Here is a 695-nt window from a genome sequence, read left to right on the forward strand (position 1 = left end):
GGTTGCTACCTCTTTGAATTGTCTCAAAGCCTCGAGACGGGTATCTGATATTATCCAAAGACGGAGTACCCTTCGTTCACAGACGCACCGAATTCCACCTTGGCTCGTAAGTGCAACTAGTGAGAGCAATATGAGTAATATTTATATATTTATAATTTGAAATGGAGTTCACGAAGTAAACTTCTTGTCACGATGTATGGACCAAACTCCAATGTCAAGTATTTACCTTTTATGTCTTGCAACGAGGGTTTGAGTACCAAGTCAGGTGGAAATTCCTCATTCGGTCTGGAGCCTTCGTCAACACAAAATTTTTTTTGAAATAACTGTGTTCATGGTGAAAAAATATCTTATAACGATTGGTCCCCAAAGTTTCACACCCTCCACTCGGAGGGGAGTCTCTGTATTCTTGTCGGCGCGGGGGGAGGGTTAAATAACAAAAATATAATAATAATAACAACGATATTACGCCCCATAGTTAACGTAAAGTTTCTCCAGGTCATTCTCTTTGTACATTAATTTACGAGACAAAAGCGAAAGATGGAAGGCGGTAACTTTAATGAGGCTCACAAAGAGAGGAAACAGAGGCAGAGACACAAACTTAGATACAACGACTGACGGTGGCTAAAACTAACGACTCATCGCAGTGGAGGAATTTGTAATTTGATTATTGAAAAAATTGAAAAATTAAAAATCAA

This window comes from Notothenia coriiceps, unplaced genomic scaffold (assembly GCF_000735185.1).
Source record: "Notothenia coriiceps isolate Sejong01 unplaced genomic scaffold, NC01 NC01_scaffold00037244, whole genome shotgun sequence".
NCBI lineage: Eukaryota > Metazoa > Chordata > Actinopteri > Perciformes > Nototheniidae > Notothenia > Notothenia coriiceps.